The sequence below is a fragment of the Lithobates pipiens genome, unplaced genomic scaffold, assembly GCF_037356315.1.
Source record: "Lithobates pipiens isolate NorthernLeopardFrog02 unplaced genomic scaffold, aLitPip1_a1.2 Scaffold_8, whole genome shotgun sequence".
NCBI lineage: Eukaryota > Metazoa > Chordata > Amphibia > Anura > Ranidae > Lithobates > Lithobates pipiens.
In genome coordinates, this window is record NW_027507903.1 from 247,144,794 (window position 1) to 247,163,444 (window position 18,651).

At 39.4% G+C, this 18,651-nt stretch overlaps 1 protein-coding gene across 1 annotated transcript in view; it reads left to right on the forward strand.

Moving 5' to 3' along the window:
* GRIP1 (glutamate receptor interacting protein 1) overlaps nucleotides 1-18,651 on the forward strand; it is an 837,005-nt gene that overhangs the window by 98,434 nt on the left and 719,920 nt on the right. The gene's annotated exons all lie outside the window — the stretch shown is intronic.

The following is an 18,651-nucleotide window of genomic DNA, read 5'->3' on the forward strand; positions in this document are numbered from 1 at the left end:
GATGGTGAGCTTCACAATACTTCATACCTGCAACTGTTTCTCAACAAGACTTTTAGAGATTGCCCAGTTTTTTTGAAGGCTTGTTCACAACTGTGTGTTTTTTTTTTTTTTTTCTAATTTTTGAAGGATTTTTATTCTGGTAAATATTCTCTGGACATGAACCATACTAGCACCTTGTGGCTCTACCCCAAGTGTTTTGGGTTTTGGTGACAAATACAATGTTGTATTGCAATTTTTTAATACACTTTTTCCAAATACATTTCCCATTGTATGACTTTGTCTTGTAAGTTTTTAAGAGTGATGTAAAGAGATTTACATGTGTGTGTTTTTTTTTTTTTTTTTTTTTTTTTGAGGCAAGTTTATTTTAGGCAAGACAGTAAAAACCTAGCTTTAGCAGCCTGTCGTCTGTCTGTTCAAAGTTGGCCTTTTGTCATCTAGATAATCTTTGTTTTTCTTTGGAACAGAGAAATTTGTTGAATGCTAGCCGAACATTGGCCATCTGTGCTCTTTATTCTCAGTGAGCACAGTGAGTGTTGTTATCTGAAAGTAGCATATGTGTGTTAATTTAAATTGTGAGTACTGGCTGGACAAGTTTATTGGAGCATGCCACATCCAGTGTGTGTACTGAGATCACCTGTTACTTTGCAGCACATTCCAAGATGTACCATATTCCTAGATGAACACCATTAAAACTGATAATGAAAGCATTACATTTGAAATTACAGTAAATATTTAATGCCTCTAAACAGTGATTTGTTTACATTCTACGTATAGGTGACCCCATGGGCAGGGCATGAGCTGCCAATATCTCCTCATTAATCATAACCTCTATCATGTGCGCATACTGTATGTATACAGTAGCTATAAAGTCTGTCAAAATGTCAGATTTTTGTGATGTAAAAAAATAGGCAAAGCGTGTTTCAGAACTTTTTTCCCACCTTTTTGATGTGACTTATAAACTGTACAACTCAGTTAAATGCTATAGGTCCCCTAACATGAGGGAGGAGGGGAGATGGATCTCCTATCACAAGTTGGATTAGCAACAATAATGGGAAATGTTATAATGGGTGTTTTTAATTATCCAGACATAGAATGGACGGAGGGAACCGCACATTCATCTAAGGCTCGCCAGTTCCTAAATGTCTTGCAAGACAATTTCATGGTTCAAATGCTAGATGCACCAACTAGAAGAAAAAGCGTTAATGGATCTACGGATTACCAATAATAGGGACCTGGTCACGGATGTGGAAATATGGGGCAATTTAGCAAACGGTGATCACAGGTCAATTGGCTTCAGTATAAAATGATATAATAATAAAATGTTAGGAACAAAGAACACAGGAGAAATGGGTTTGCTTTTAAGAGCATATAACCACTTGACCACTGGGCACTTAAACCCCCTTAACCAGACCAATTTTCAGCTTTCGGTGCTCACATTTTGAATGACAATTACTCAGTCATGCAACACTGTACCTATATGAAATTTTTGTCCTTTTTTTCACACAAATGGAGCTTTGTTTTGGTGGTATTTAATGACCGCTGGGTTTTTTTTATTTTTTGTGCTATAAAAGAAAAAAGACAAAATTCTGTATAAAATTATATATATGTATGTATATATGTGTGTGTGTGTGTGTGTATGTGTGTGTGTATATATATATATATAATTTCTTTTTTTCTTCGTTTGTTATAAAATTTAGCAGATTAGTTATTTTTCTTCATAAATTTTGGCCAAAATTTATACTACTACATATCTTTGTTAAAAATAAGTACAAATTGGTGGATATTATTTGGTCTTTGTGAAAGTTGTAGAGTCCACAAGCTATGGTGCCGATATCTGAAACATGCCAGAAAAGTACAAATGACCCCTTTTTGGAAAGAAGACATTCCAAGGTATTTAGTAGGAGGCATGATGAGTTTTTTTAAGTTGTCATCTTTTTCCCACAGTTCTTTGCAAAATCAAGATGATTTTTTGTTCCTTTTTTTTTTTTTTTATTACAAAATTGGCATATTATCAGGTTATTTCTCACACGCAGCATATGCATACCACAAATTACACCCCAAACTATACCGCATGTGAGAATTTTACACAGTGTTGCCACATACAGAGGCCCAACATGCAGGGAGCGCCATCAGGCGTTTTGGTGCACCCAGGCCAATTCTGAGATTTCTCTCCTACATGTAAAAATCATCATTTATTTGCTAGAAAATTACATGGAACTCCAAAAGATGTGTGTTTTTTTTTTTTTTTTTTTTGGCAAAGACCCTAGAGAATACAAGGGTGGTCATTGCAACTTTTTATCTCGCACGGTATTTGCGCAGTGCTTTAAAAAAAAAACAGTAAAATTTGCTTTATGTTTTTGCATAATGTGAAAGATGAAGTTACGCCGAGTAGATGGATACCTAACATGTCACCCTTCAAAATTGCACACGCTAGTGGAATGACGCCAAACTTCGCTACTTAAAAATCCCCATAGGAGACGCTTTAAATTTTTTTTACTGGTTACATGTTTTACGTTACAGAGAAGGTCTAGGGCCAAAACGATTGCTCTCGCTCGAACGCTCGCAGGGATACCTCACATGTGTGGTTTGAGCATTGTTTTCATATGTGGGCGGGACTTGCGTATAGCGTTCGCTTCTGCATGCGAGCACATGGGGACAGGATCGCTTTAAAAATTTTTATTGTTCATTTTACTTTATTTTAGTTTGTCACTTTTTTTTCCCCCAAAAATATTTTTATTTTTTTTTAACACTTTGATTCCTATTACAAGGAATGTAAACATCCCTTGTAATATGAATATGGTATGACAGGTCCTCTTTACAGTGAGATATGGGGTCAATAAGACCCCACATCTCACCTCTAGGCTGGGAAGCCTGAAAACCTGGCCAGTCGGTAGAAGCACCGTAGGGTGGCGGGGGGGGGGCACATCCCCTCTTGCCTCCTGTAAGAACGATCAAGCAGTGGAACAGCCGCTATGATCATTCTTATGGTGTAGGGAATCGCTGGCTGAAAAAGCTGATGCCTGTAGCTACAGGCATCATTCAGCTATACCCGCACAAAGTCAAGGACGTCATATGACGGCCGGCGGGCGGGAAGTGGTTAAAATGCTTTGTTTAAAAAAAAAAAAAAGTTGTCCATTTATACAATAATTCTAACACATAGCATGTACATACCAAAAATGTCACCCCAAAATAGATTCTTCTACTCCTCTTGAGTGTGGCAATACCACATGTGTGAGACTTCCACAGCCTGGCCACATACAGAGGCCGAGTACAGACAAGCATGGCTGGGTATCACCGAGTATTGCAGGGTATCACTGAGTATAACTGAGCATGGCCGAGTATGGCTGGGTATTGCCGGCTATGCCAGAGTATTGGCAGGGCATTGCTGGGTATTGCAGAGTATTGGCAGGGAATTGCTGGATTAATTGTCAGTGAGCAGCGCTGTGGGCACTGCAGATCCAGCCTACAGCGCTGCTGACACTGATCTCTCCCCTCTCACCGATCGGTACAGAGAGGGGAGGGAGGAATCTGAGTCATAACATGACGCCGGTTTGTTTACAAGTGATCGCTCCGTATTTGACAGAGTGATCACGTGGTAAACGGCCACGATGAGCGTGATCTATGATGCGCCGGGTCCACAGGACCCCGCGGTCGCGGATGCTCTCGAGTGTACACCCTCGGGGCGCGCGAGAGCGGAATTCTTGGAGGACGTCATATGACGGCCTCCCAGAGTTAAGCAACCGCACTGTAGCTGTCATTTGGCTATGGGCCGGTGGTTAAGTGGTTAAATAAGGGCATTAGCCAATGCATCCCATGGGGTAATACATTTAAAAGCACAAACAAAAGTCCTGAATGGCTTAACTCCAATGTAAAAAAGTATATAAAAGCAAAGGAGAAGGCCTTCAAAAAATACGAGGTTGAGGGATCATCATCAGCATTCAGACTTGCAACAAGAAATGTAAGGGTGCAATTAGGGTGGCTAAGATGGAACACAAAATAAACATAGTGGAGGAGAGAAAAAAAAATCCCAAGAAAAGTATGTAAACAGTAAAAAAGGGAGGACAGACCATATTGGCCCCATGAAGAATGAGGAAGGACATCTGGTTACAAAGGATTGGGAGATGGCAAAGGTATTGAATTTTATTCTTCTCAGTCTTCAGGAGGGAATGGGAGGGTGGCTTCAGTAACCAAAATTGCAGAGTTTATCCTTGTAACACATCACAGGAAGCACCTCCATGGTTAACAGAGGACAGAATTAAAATTGGACTTGGGAAATTTAACATTAACTTATCACTGGGACCAGAAGGCTTGCATTCCAGGGTACTTGGGGAACTCAGTCAAATAATTGCTAGACCATTGTTCCTAATTTTTACTGACTGGAATGGTATCAGCTGATTGGAGAAAAGCCAATCTAGCAACAATATTTAAAAAGGGCCCAAAATACATCCCTGGGAATTACAGACCAGTTGGCCTTACATCAGTAGTATACAAGCTCTTGGAGGGGATATAGGGACTATATACAAGATTTTAGAGAATGGTATCATTAGCAGTAATCTGCATGGATTCATGAAGAATCCTTCCTGCCAAACCAATCTATTAACCTTCTATGAGGACGTGAGTTGCAATCTAAATAAAGGAAGGCCCGTAGATGTGGTTTATCTGGATTTTGCAAAAGCATTTTACACAGTTCCCATTAAACGTTTACTGTACAAAAATAGGTCCGTTGGCATGGACCATAGGGTGACTACATGGATTGAAACCTGGCTACAAGGGAGATTCAGAGGGTGGTGATAAATGGGGTGCACTCGAGATGGTCAGGTGTGGGTAGTGGGGTCCCCCAGGGTTCTGTGCTGGGACCAATCCTATTTTTATTTTTTATTTTTGTTCATAAAAAAACCTGGAGGTGGGGGTAAACAGTAAAATCTCTGTATTTGCAGATGATGCTAAGCTAAGCAGGGCAATAACTTTTCTGCAGGAGGTGGAAACCTTGCAAAAAGATCTGAACAAATTTAGTGGGGTGGGCTGGGTATTATTAGAGCAATGGACCTAAAACAAGAGGTATAAGACATTATATCCAAATTTTATAGGCAGCTATCCGTCATTTGGTATCCTGATAGTTTCCTGGAGTAATCTAATGAAACTGTGAAGGATGAGTCTTTGTTGCACACGACAAATTGTAACAAAGAATCCAACACATTTTTCAGCATGTGATTATGATTATAGATACTAAGCATGTCCTTATGTATTGTAATTGTGCATCTGCTCCAAATATTTTTTTCTCGAATAACTTGTTTTATTATCTGTGTAATTAGCAACTATATCATTGCGATCTATGATATTCTTATAGCACAATTTGTTCAAAAATTATTTTTAATTTTTATATATATATATATATATATATATATATATATATATATATATATATATATATATATATATATATATTTTTTTTATAAATGTGTGATTTTATTTGTTATTTAACCATGTTTACCAATATTCTCATTAATACTACAGTATATTCCATTTATGTCCTGTTCTTTAACTTCCTCCAATGCACCCTTTTTCAATTATTTCCCTGCCCTAAGGTTAGGGGGGAGTGTTAAGGCCCCGAAACATGCTGGCCTTTGTTTTGTGAACTTGTGTTGCATTCAATAAAAATGTACTGCTTTTACATATTCTCTTTGGGGCTCTCCTTTTTACAGTCTTCATTTATTTATATCATCTAGTGGCAGTAAGGAATTACTTCATAGGACAGTGCCAGAGAGGTGGTAAATATTGTAGCCAGATCTATTTACCTGTTGGTTTTTAAACCCACCTGGGGTCACTTTTTTTGTTTATTTTACCTTGAGTTCAACTTTAAAGGAAAGTGGTTCTAAAGGCAAAAGATTTTTCATAGAATGCATTATGGTAAAAAAATCTTCTCGGTGCAGCTCCCCCAGCCCCCTTATACTTACCTGAGCCCCATCGCAACCCAGCGATGTGCATAAGAGCAGCAGCTCTCTCGGGTGTCTCTATCCTCATTGGCTCACACAGAAGCAGGAGCCATTGGTTCTTGCTGCTATTTACAGTCAGTCAATGAGAGAGTGGAGGACGGGGCCAAGTTTGGACAATGTCCATTCACAGGAGCACAGCTCAGGAGCGAGCCTGCTCAGGTGTCCCCATAGTAAGACGTTTGCTATTGGGGGCATTTGGTGGGGGGGGGGGAGCCACGACCGCCAGTGGGGGACTCGAAAGAAGAGGCTGCACAGAGCAGGTTAGTATACCATGCTTGTTTAAAAATACAACCTTTTAGAATCACTTAACTTAATTTTTATCTGACTTTGGCATATTTATATGCTAGGGTATCAGTCACACTTGCAAGTGTATTATTATCAGTATATCGGCTGACTCAGGCTTGCATTGAGAGAAGGAACCATACAGTAATACTACTGTGTGGCACGATGAAGCAGGAAGCAGAGTATGTCTGAAAATCTAATTTTTCTGCACCCACGTTGGTATGTACTGTTAAATGCTTTGTTGTGTGCAGCTGTTGAATTTCAAGGTGTTCTCCGGGGTGTCTCTACAGTCCCTCTCCCCCCTCTAGCTAATTATCTATCTATTGATTTAAAAAAAAAAAAAAAATACCCATTTTACTCATCCCAGGATCATGTGGTAATCCTGTTCTGATCCATGTCCCTGCTTGCATGACATGGATACTTCCTATTGGTTGAAATGGTTTTGAGGTATCACCACAGAGTGGTGTCGTGGGAACCAAGGTTGTGTGTGTGTGTGTGTGTGTATGTGTGTCATGTCCCATTAATAATAAAAAAGTGTGTGTGTGTGTGTATATATGTGTATATATATATATATATATATATATATATATATATATATATATAATATAATATAATATAATATAATATAATATAATATAATATAATATAATATAATATAATATAATATAATATAATATAATATAATATAATATAATATAATATAATATAATATAATATAATATAATATATATATATATATATATATATATATATATATATTGTACTGGACTTTATAGGCACTGAGATGCACAAAATTGAAGATAAAAAATATTCTCACTACTACCATGCTGAACCATCTATGGGGCAACGGATGGTGCTAGGCAGCTATATACGTTGACCACGGTACTGGTAGACTGTCGTACAGGATCTTGGGGCTGCTGACATGACCTTCCTCTACCCAGCCTGCCATACTGGCATACATGTGTTTGCAATATCCATCGTATCTTGGATACTTACCTATGCTGTTGCTGACGCTCATAATAGTGTTTAGGCTCCTGAAGAAGCGAATAACCAAGCCTGATAAAACAATTATTTTGGCGCCTCCACAAAGGACATTAAGAATTTTCAGGGCTTTACCTCTTGGTGTATGAGTTGTGCGGTGTATTAGCCCATAGGCAATTTCTACTTTGCATTTTTTTTTTTTTTAACTAGTATTTTGGTGTGTGTTTTTTTTTTTTTTTTTTTTGCTTTTTAATCAATGTAAATGCAATTGTAATGAACAATATTTTTATCTTTTAATTTTGTGTATCTCATTGCTTATAAAGTCCAATACCAATTTTTCCAATATTATTCCTATTGGTTGTCTCGCCACAGTGCTCTTGATTTTGAAGTGGGTAGGAGATGGTTTAATTTGTGCCTAAAAATGAGATTTAACTAAAGTCAGGCTTTGCAGATCAGTAGTAACCCAGTTTAGTCTGATTAGGCAGCACATTCTGGGGAAAGCGTGTGTGTGCAATAACTGTTAGAGCAGAAATGGAAATCAATTTTAAGACCAATCCTGGTTGTATTTATAGTGGCCGGCCCTAAACCCGACTGGCCGTACAAAAAAGCATTTTTTTTTTTTTTTTTTTTAAAGTATAAAATTATTTGTGTTTTTAAGGTACACACAGCCATTAAATAGGCTTGCAATTTTAGCCAAGACTCTTATCCTTCTGCTAACTGGAAACGCCTTTTTAACCCAATTGTGCGGTCGTGTGACGTGGCTCCAAAACAAAATTGATGTCCTTTGGTTATAATATTCTCCAAAAATATATATAAAAAAAAGTTGTTCCTCAGTTTAGGCTGATACGTATTGGTCTACATATTTTTGGTAGTAAAAATTGCAATAAGCATTTGGTTTGCGCAAAAGTTATAACAATACATATAAATACATAATTTAAATAAATTTCATTTCATATGTACTCTGTGATGTATCTCTTTGACATGAATTTAAATTGTGTATTTGTTTTGCCTATTTATATTAAAATTTCTATTTTTTACTATATTGGTGTTATTGCGCTTGAAAAGTCCCACAAACAATTCTTTGGAGATATGATAAATATTCAAAGGGATGTGGCGGTATAAGTTTGTTTCAATATCTTGGCTCCCTTATGCATTTTTCGCAAAAGTTATAACGTTTACAAAATAGGGGATAGTTTTATGGCATTTTTATGAATTTTATTCATTTTTATTTTTTTTACTAGTAATGGCGGCGATCAGCTATTTTTTATCATGACTGCGACATTATGGCAGACACATCGGACATTCTTGACACATTTTAGGACCATACAAATGCACTGATTCCTGTGTAAATGACACTGGCAGTGAAGGAGTTAACCACTAGGGGACAGTGCATGGGTTAAGTGTGCCCTGGGGAGTGTTTCTAACTGTGGGGGGTGTGGCTATGTGTGACACGTCACTGATCTCTACTCCCGATCACAGGTAGCAGAGATCAGCAACACTGTCACTAGGCAGAACGGGGAGATGCTTGTTTACATTAGCATCTCCCCGTTCTTCCACCCTGTGAGGCGATCGCAGGTATCCCCACGGCGATCGCGTCTGCGGGACCCACGACCCGACTCCCAGAGCTTGCCCACTCGCCGCCTCTTAAAGGGCCATGTACAGGTACGTGATTCTGCCTGTACTAGCCCTTCTGCCGACGTATATCGGCGTAAGGCGGTCGGCAAGTGGTTAAGTACATTTATGGCTATTTTAGAAACTTGATTTATTTTTATTTTTTTTCCTTGTCTTTTTTGAGTTATTAATATGTGATGTATACAAACAATTTTTTGTAATCCGTTATTGCTTTTAAGGTTAGTGCCTCTTGATGGCTTTATATTGTTATTGTTCAAGTAGGTATTGATACACTGTAGAAAATAATACTGTGGGATTTATTCTACATATAAAGGTCAATGTCCTTGGTAGCTCGGAGATTTAAGATACCACTATGTAAGTTTAATTGGGGTAGATGGGTCACCTCAAGGAACTTTCATAGGCCATCTAAATAAGTGGGCTTTATTTACTATTGTGTTGCAGCCTAGGAAAATGTAAATACAGTTTCACCCAAATATGCTCCATATGTTTCTTTTACTGCGCTAAAATGCAGTGCACGCAGAAATCCAATTCATTCCTATATGGCTAGTTAATGGCTTTGGCTTTCAGGGCAGCACTTTTTAAAAATATGAATTGTTCTGTTTGTTTTAAGCAGACTCATTGAGATTAATTGTGAACACACAAAAATGCATGTAGCATGCATTTGTAACATGGGAAACTCCTATTCTGTATGTTTCCCCTCACTGTTAATAACTGAACTAAACAAATCCCGTTAATTTCAAAAATACAGGAAGTTTAAAAAAAATAAACATTTCTTATTATTCATAGGGCAGTAAGGACTATGAGATTGCTGAACCACAAGATGGCAATTTAATAAATTATAAAAAAAAGCCATAACTATGCATTATATTATATCTACATACAAGTGTAACAGCACACTCCCTGTCTGGTATTGTAAGATAACATTATATTACAACATAATGATAGTTATGCAAATAAACAATGGTGCAATTTGCAGTTTTCTTGAAGACCTGTAAGACAAAGGAAAGAACATGCATATATGCAATAAGGTATCAATAAGTGTCACTTAAAGCTCAAGGCAACATTAGTCTTGGGGTATAAACTGGATCCAACAAACCCAGGTAAACCAGTTCATTCTCCAAAAGGCAAGAGCAAAACAAGTTCTGTGATGGGTCTGAGGAAAGCCTTTACAGTGCCTTGTCTGGCAACTTTCACCTCCACCTTACCTACTATGCCATCATTGCTAGGAATGGTCTTTACAATGAGTCCCATGGGCCAGTCATTTTTTTTGGCTTGCTGGCCTTGAGCAGAGCAAGGTTTCCAAGTGTTCAGATTTTGCCATTTTCTGCGTCCTTGCAAAAGAGAGAGATACTCAATCTTCCAACGACTCCAGAAGAAGTTGGCAAGGTGTTGTAATCGCTTCCATTACCCAGGGTATAAGTTCTCTGCTTTAAAGTCTCCAGGTGGAAAAGAAACAGATACGAGTAGCTGGAGTAATAATGATTGGGGACTCTGGATCTGTAGATACTGCAACAAGTGGTCTTGAATTGATTATGGTGGACACTTCTGTCAGGAAGGTAGTTAAACGCTCTTGAGTAAGCCTTGTGGACTCTGTTAATGAACTTGGAGTCCAGTATCCTATGTGTAATGCCCATCATTCTCTCCCATGAGCCACCTTTGTTGGAAGAAGGCGGAGGATTGAAAATCCAAGTACAGCTCCTTTCAGCTTAAAAGTCCTGGATTGACTTAGAATCAAGCTGTAACTCTCGGCAGGCTCCAGTAAGGTTGGTTCCACAGTCCGATCTTAATGACTTCACTGGCCCTCTGATGGTCAGGAATCACCTTGGAGCATTGATAAAACTCGAAGCATACATTTATTCTATAACTTTCTTGTGTACTGCATGCACACTCATGCAGGTGAACAGCACTGCCCATTGTTTGCTATTTACTTGGCCACCTTGGGTTCTGCGTGCTATTACCATCCATGGCCCAAAAACATGTAGACCAATGTAAGTGAAAGGTGTCAGTACTTAACCTGTTGGGTGGGAAATCTTACATTTGCTGTTGCTGCTGTTTGCCTCTTAGTTTGTGGCTTTGGACACAGTTGTGCAGTATAGTTGAAATCTGTCTTTTTTATTTATTTTTTTCTCAAACAATCCAAAAGCCTGCGGCTCTGACACCCTCTGAGAAATGTCTACCTTGGTGCCTAACCCTTTTCATGGTAGTGCCATATGAGCAAGGTGGAGAGAACATCATTCAGGGATACGCCTTGATGCTTGAAACACTACCCTGATTTTCTTTGGCTTATGTGGATGATACACTCCGAAGAGACAGATACCAGCACTCGTCATGTTCTAGAAGAGGTGGAGCTGGCTCAGGATGATCATTGTCAAAGATCATATTTGTAAAGGTATTGAAATGTTCCTTCATTTCAGGCTTTTTTTCCAGAGTTCGCTGACGTGAGGTTTTTAATCCAGATGAAGCATGGTCACGATTGTCTGACTCTTGTAGCATGAAGAGGTAATGGTGCAACACAGCTGTTAAAATTCATGTTTGAAGAATTCACTGTACATTATTGCGATTAACTCTCTATCTTCAACTGGCAAAGGTATTCTGTTGTCATCACGTGTAGTACAAAATGCTGTGCTACCTAAGGGGGTGGGAGTAGCCTCTGATACCTGGATGATGTCAATAGGCTTTTCCTTTTACTTCATAATGATGAAGGCATTGTCTGAAGGGAGATGCATGCCCATTCCTTAACACATGAGTTTTGAAGGATTTGATCTCAGATGGTGTATGCATTTTATTCCAGCATACATCGCTCACGATTACCCAGCCTAAATCAAGTCTTTGTGCATATAGGGTGTTGTCAGATCCATTGCATTGCTTGTGTACTCTATGTACTCTGAGAAGGTCCCTTCCCAGCAAGACTAAGATTTCAGCATTCATGTAAATTGGACAAGCTTGCAACGAATCATATATCTGGTGAAGTCACAGGTCTAATCTCTCATTCTTAGGTGGCGAAGTAACTTGTGGGACCCCTTGGGGGTGAAAGTTCTTTGAATAAGTGTGAGGTTTACCAGGATAAAATGAGGTTGCAAGAGCATTTGGCTTAGTCTCTAAGACTTCTGCACATATTAACTGGTGCATTCAATTGGATCTTCCATTTCTGCTTTAACAGAACAGTCTTAATTAGTACTAGCACTGAGGGCTTTCACACTAGAGCAGTGTGCTGGCAGGACGGTAAAAAAAAGTCCTGCTAGCAGTATCTTTGGAGAGGTGTATATACTCCTACCCATTGAAATCAGTGGGGCAGCGCGGCTATACCACCGACATAGTGCTGCTGTAGTGGTGCTTTTAACACTAGCAGCAGAATATCGCCGCAAATTTGGTGATAAAGCACCACTAAAAATAGTGGCGTTTTACCGCCGACGCCACCTCAGTGTGAAAGGGGTCTTAGGAAAGCGTTTTTATTTAACAGACAGCCGCTGGTGTTTCTTAATTCAGCTGGTTGACTACATAAAGTATGTAGTTTTGTCCCACAAATCTTACAGATTGTTGAACAGTGGTTTTGTAGTTTTCTTTAAGTTTCTGTGTTGGTGGTATTGTGTGTTTGGGTCTTGCACTCTGGTCTGTGATATCTGAAAAATCTGCTCCCTGTAAATCTGTGTGGTCAAAGGCATGATGTATCTGTGTTGGTTCGGTGATAAGAGTGCTTGGAGCCTTATCTAGACACTTTTTCAGGTTTTGCAAAAAATGGTTACTGTCTCTTTAAGAAGAACAGCAGCTTAGATAGGTGGGATAACGCAGTTCAATGCAGAGAAACCTTTTTCATCATTCAGATGAAGTGCAGTAAGCTTGTACGACCATGTGCTTTCACAAGATGGCGGATGGCACTGAGCTTGATTGCAGATTAAACATACACATCTACACAGTAGGCTGTAGGAATTCTACCACATTTACCACCGACTCCAACTGTTGTAATGGTGAATTATCCCTTGCTGAGACCTTTTATGCTTGGCCTGTGTAAGCTGATATCACTGCGGACAGCTTTTATCAGATAGCTGAACTTGCCAAACATGTCTCTTTTCCGTTAGGAACCGTTCTAAGAGGAGCGACTCGAGCCGCTCCGACTTAGAAAAAAGGTTCCTGTACTACTTTTGGGCGACCTTGGGGCGACTTGCATTGACTTCTATACAGAAGTCATTTGCAAGTCGCCGCTGAGGTCGCGGCGAGGCAAGTCGTGTCGCCTCGCATCGCCCCCTGTGTGAACCGAGCCTAAGTGTAGGTTTTATTGCAAGCAGGATGTATAGAAGATTACAAAATGTGGCAGATGATATTTGAAGGTTAGAACATAGTAATGTGTTGGATGCGAGCAGATTGCATGAAAGGCCTACACAAGTGGCCATCTATTATCCCATCAAGGTAGTGTAACAGGACCAGGATATAAATCATAATATGGGAGGGGACACAGATAAAACAGAAAAGGTTAGTGTTATAACCAAAATAACCAGAAGATGACAATATAGTAACCAAATATATAAACATGCCATAACTATGCTAAGTTTAGATTATATCTACATACAAGTGAAACAGCGCAAGTAGTCATTAAAATACTGGATCAGGCAGGTCCCATCTCATATCTATAGTTTAACCACTTGCTGACCGGCTCATGCTGATTTACAGAGGCAAAATGGTTCGTTCCCATGAATCGCCGCATGGGTAATTCTGTACCTTGTTAATGACCAGGCGAGAAACCTGATGTATGTGGCCGGTGGGCACGGTCAGGAACAGGGATTTGTGTATAAACGCAGAAATTCCGGTTCTGTCAGGGGAGAGTAGACATATTGTTTGTTCCTACTAAGTAGGAACAACGATATGTCTCCTCCCCCAGTCAGTCACATCCCCATACAGTTAGTGTAGGGAACAGATTTAACCCCTTGATCGCCCCCTAGTGTTAACCCCTTCCCTGCCAGTGACATTTACACAGTAATCAGTGCATTTTTATAGCACTGGTCGTTGTATAAATGTCAATGGTCCCAAAAATGTGTCAAGTGTCCAATCTGTCCGCCGCAGTGTCACAGTACCGTTAAAATCAGATCACCGCCATTACTAGTAAAAAAAAAAAAAAAATTTAAAAATGCCATAAATCTTTCCCCTAGTTTGTAGATGCTATAACGTTTGTGTAAGCCAATCAATATACGCTTATTGTGATTTTCTTATTTTTGTTAAAAAAATTTAAAAAAAAAGCAGAAGAATATATACTGGGCTAAACTGAGGAAGAAATTTTGTTTTTTAAAAACGTTTCGGGGATATTATAGGAAAAAGTAAAAAATGTTGTTTTTTTTTTTTTCAAAATTGACGCCTTTTTTTTTTTTTTTTGTTTATAGCGCAAAAAATAAAACCCGCAGAGGTGATCAAATACCACCAAAATAATGCTCTATTTGTGGAAAAAAAGGACATCAATTTTGTTTGGGTACAGCATCGCACGACCGTGAAAATGTCAGTTAAAGCGATGCAGAGCCGTATCGCAAAAAATGGCCTGGTCATTAAGCAGCCAAACCTTCCGGTCTGTAAATGGTTAATATGATGGTAGTTGCCCAATCCTAGCATCGGTTAGCCTGGAAGACTGGGGACACACTGTGAATGCAGGGTTTCACTGATAGATTAACTACAACTCCCTTCGTTTTATAGTGTGTTGATGCAAAGAGCAACACTGATGTCATGTCAGCACGGCTTTCTGCATCATCAAGGAACACCCACCTCTGTAGAAGATGGCAGAAGAAGAGAATCGGCATCTCACATGACCTCTTAAAGTTGAACTAATGCTAATCCCTTCTTTTCTATCTTCTTAAAGACTACCTTTAGTCAAAACATTAAAAAAAAAAAAAAAAACATCTGCATAAGCAACAGTACTTACAATAAATGAAAAGTGTTCCTTGTGCTGCTGACTGTGGCTTTAGTTGAAATTGTCCGTTCTTTGATTCCCCCTAACCCTGCATCCATAAACTTTTGGTGCATGGGGTTAATAGAGCCAAGAGACCTGTTACAGGTACTCAAGAGTGCTAACTGTGCACACCCTTTTCACCCTCACCCCACCTCCATTCATTGAAGCTATAGAACAGCTTCTATGAATGGATGAGACAGACCTTTGAAATATCTGCCCATCTTCCATTCATAGATTGATATTTACTCATGGAAGCTATAGTACAGCTTTTATTAATGGAGTAATAGGTAAGTGGGGTTTAAAAATGCTTGGGGGGGGGGGGGTTCCCTCTTTATGAATATATAAATATTTGAACGTCCATATCAGTCGCAGTTCTACATTAACCTTAAGCTTTAACCATAACCAATAAACATTGCTTTTGTATTAAGAAAATAACCACCACAGCACAAATGTATTGTTGAAATTCTTTATCGCTTTACTTTAGGGTGGTGAATTGGAAATATGTGAAACCACTTTATCTGTATGTCAGCCAGCCACAACCTTCTCATGAGCAGAGGTCAGCAATGGCCTCTAAAACGCTCCTAACATTTCATTACAGATGTTACTTTCTAGCTATTCGGTGTAATTAGTTGATGGCTACAGTTCAGAGGGGGAGTCATTGTTTGTTTTTATAAGCCTATTTAAGAACTACACAAACTACATTTTGATTTTTGGTGGACTAAAATTTTAACAGAATCTTTAGTGGACCAAAATTGTGGTTTAACAGATTAGTAAGGCGAGACGACTTTGGGCATTACGCCAAATGTCTATCTCAAAGTTCTGTGGCACTCTATTCCAGATTTTTAGGCCTGGAGATCAGCATTTTAGGCTATATGACCTGTAAGCCCTTGTACACACGGTCAGAGAATCCGTCGGAATGTGTCCTATCGGACCGTGTTGTCGGATAATCCGACTGTGTGTGGTATGCATCAGACTGATTCCGTAGGAATATCCATCGGACCCAATTTTCCAACTTCCAAATATTTCCCGACCAACTGGGCCGATCGGACTCCGATCATGTGTAGAGAATTTTGATCGGACCAAGTGCCACACATGCTCGGATCAAATTCCTTCATCAAAGCTATTGGCTACTAGCCTGAATGTAGTCCCATTGTAACGAAATTGTCATCACGTTCTGAAAGATCGGATTTTTCGACAACTTTGTCCGACCGTGTGTATGCAACAGTTTCGGACAAGATCCGACGGATTTGGTTGTCGAAATCTCCGACCGTGTGTACAGGGGCTAACAGTTGTGCATTATGGGCACAGAAATCAGCTGAATAGATGTCAGTTGTCTATTGGAAGTTGCTCTAGCTTCAGGACACCTGGTGCAGAACCCATAACACAGCTAGACTCTTTTTTTTTTTTACAGCTGAAGAAGGTGATGGATAACTATACTGCTCAAAATTTGCTGTCCTCTAGCCTGGGTAATCCATTAAAGTGATCCGCTTTTCAGTTTGTCCGCTTTCAGTGCATTTCCTTTTGTAGGTTCTAAAAGATGGAGAGTAACTTCAGCACTACAGGATAAAATAGCAGTGATTACCTTTATAATGGACAATTCTGACATAATCTAAGTTCTGTTGTTTCTCAGTCATTTTAAAGCTGTTTAGGTTGCAGGATTTTTGCTGCAGTTGAAGAAAATGAGAAGGAAGCATTATTGTAAAAGGTCTGAGATCTGCAATTTGTTTTGTCTGGCTCTTTATACAGTCAAAATGTACTTCAAATTCCATAGTCTATCTCGAGAGAAAGCAAGAAAAGGGTGGCTATGTTTCTAAATACATTTGGGCCATAGAATGTAGCCACCCTGTAACAGGACGTCAGATTGCAACATAAAAAAGGAATGCGAAGGAGACTGAGAACAATAGAAGGTACTTTTTTTGCTCTAAGACTATATACTTGAATATCATTTTTTAAACCGGTGTTTAGTGTCACTTTAACGTCACATATTTTTGAATTCTTCTAATGGCACATTAGTTTACAATTTACCTTGAAATGGGTTACACGTGTGATTTACATATTATGGATGATAAAACTCGACTCACCTCTTCTTGATGCTTATATCTCCATTTTACTCATACCAAAATATCGCTGTAGGATACATTGCCCCATCCTGTGAGAGTGATGAGATTGCAAACTGTCATGGATCAAAACATTTCAAACTGTTTAAGTTGTTAGACTTTAAACATTTACGCAAAATTCATATTTTTAGTCGGAGCTAGTGGCATTTGTTTTGCATACCCAAGTGTAAGTGTACAGTTTGTTCTTGGGTCCTCCAACTGTGACTTTCTTTGAAATTATTCGCTTTTGAAAATATTTGAAGACATCATTTTAAACTATCTTCCTATTTTTGCACTTAGAGTAGAGGCATCCTCTAGGTATAGCACAGCAAATAGTTAACAGAGATGCATGCATTTGAGGAAATTCATAGTACAGTAGTTTGTGTCAACAGTGCAGTGACATGGCAATGGCCAAGGCAGAAGTATATTGCTTTGAAAAAGTATTTGTATCCCTTGAAATTTTCCTTATTTTGTCGTGTTACAACCAAAAATGTAAATGTATTTTATTGGTATTTTGTGATGGACCAACACAAAGTGGTACATAATTGTGACGTGTGACGAAAATGATAAATGGTTTTCATGATTATTGTGAATTGTCAGACAAGTTTCTTCTCCTGCACACTGTGTAGGCATGTGCTGGTGACCGTGACAATGGGCACATGTTAACAGCACAAGTCAACACTACACCTTTGTGACTCCTGCTTGCTGTAGGTCAAGAGCTGCAAGACCTACCGCTACTCTGCAAGAGCCCATACAAGCTTTAACAAGTTAGACCCCTTTCACACTGAAGGTGCTTTACAGGTGTTTTAGCTCTAAGAATTGCACCTGTAAACTGCCCCCCCCCAGTGTGAAAGCCCAGTTGCTTTCACACTGGGGAGGTGCGCTTGCAGGAGGGAGAAAAATGTCCTGCAAGCTGCATGTTTGGGGCGGTGTGGGAGCAGTGTATACACTGCTCCTAAACCGCCCCTGCCATTAAAATCAATAGGCAGCGCTTTCTGGTTAAAAGCTCCCTGCCTGCACAGTGACTGTAAATGCCGCTAAAACAAGCGGCGATTTACTGCCAGCGGGGGGCGTTTTTCAGTGTGAAAGGGATCTTAACCCCTTCCCAACCAGCCTGCGGCAGGTTGGCTCCCCTAGGCGAACCAATGTAACTGTACGTCGGTTCGCCCTTTGTCCACTAGGTGGTGTGTGCTCACCACAGGAGCTGATGCGCGTAGCTGGCGGTCTAAAACGCGCCACACAGAGACAGAACGGAGATCTGTCAATGTAAACAGACAGATCTCCATGCTGTCGGTTGAGGAGAACGATCTGTTATTCATACCAAATATGGAGAGCGATCGGTATCCTCACCTATACATTTAGAATCACTCCCTAGGGAACAAAGTTAACCCCTTGATCGCCCCCTAGTGCTAACCACTTCCCTGCCAGTGACATTTACACAGTAATTGGTGCATTTTTATAGCACTGATCCCTGCATAAATGCCAGTGGTCCCAAAAATTTGTCAAGTTTCTGATCTGTCCACCATAATGTCGCCGATCACCACCATTACTAGTAAAATAATAAAAATGCCATAAATCTTTCCCCTATTTTGTAGATGCTGTAACTTTTGCGCAAACCAATCCATGTACGTTTATTGCGATTTTTATTAACAAATATGTAGAAGAATATATATCGGCCTAAACTTAGGAAAACATTTTGCTTTTAAAAAAATAAAAATAAATTGGGAAAATGTATAGAAAA